Raw genomic sequence first — 307 nt, forward strand, 5'->3', positions numbered from 1 at the left:
GTCTTGTGGGGACAGCTGGACCAGCCTGAGCCTCATCCTTTGAATACCGAGTCTCAGGGCTGGAACAAGGGGGTTGTTATATATTCCCCTTGTTAATACCCTGGGGAGGTCAGCAGCACCTCCTGACCTGAGCACACCTGCCTGCAAGTGGAAAGCAAAGCACAGCTCAAAATGCTCCCATTAAAATGCGCGCAGAGCCCAGCTTTGCCTTGCCTCTGGCTCCATCACCTCTCCTAGATGGGCAAATCCCTGCAGAGATTTCAGTGCCAGCGTCGTGGCAGGGCTGGGCTGGGCGGCTGGGGAGCTG

The sequence above is a fragment of the Phaethon lepturus genome, unplaced genomic scaffold (assembly GCF_000687285.1).
Source record: "Phaethon lepturus isolate BGI_N335 unplaced genomic scaffold, ASM68728v1 scaffold43508, whole genome shotgun sequence".
NCBI classification, from domain to species: domain Eukaryota; kingdom Metazoa; phylum Chordata; class Aves; order Phaethontiformes; family Phaethontidae; genus Phaethon; species Phaethon lepturus.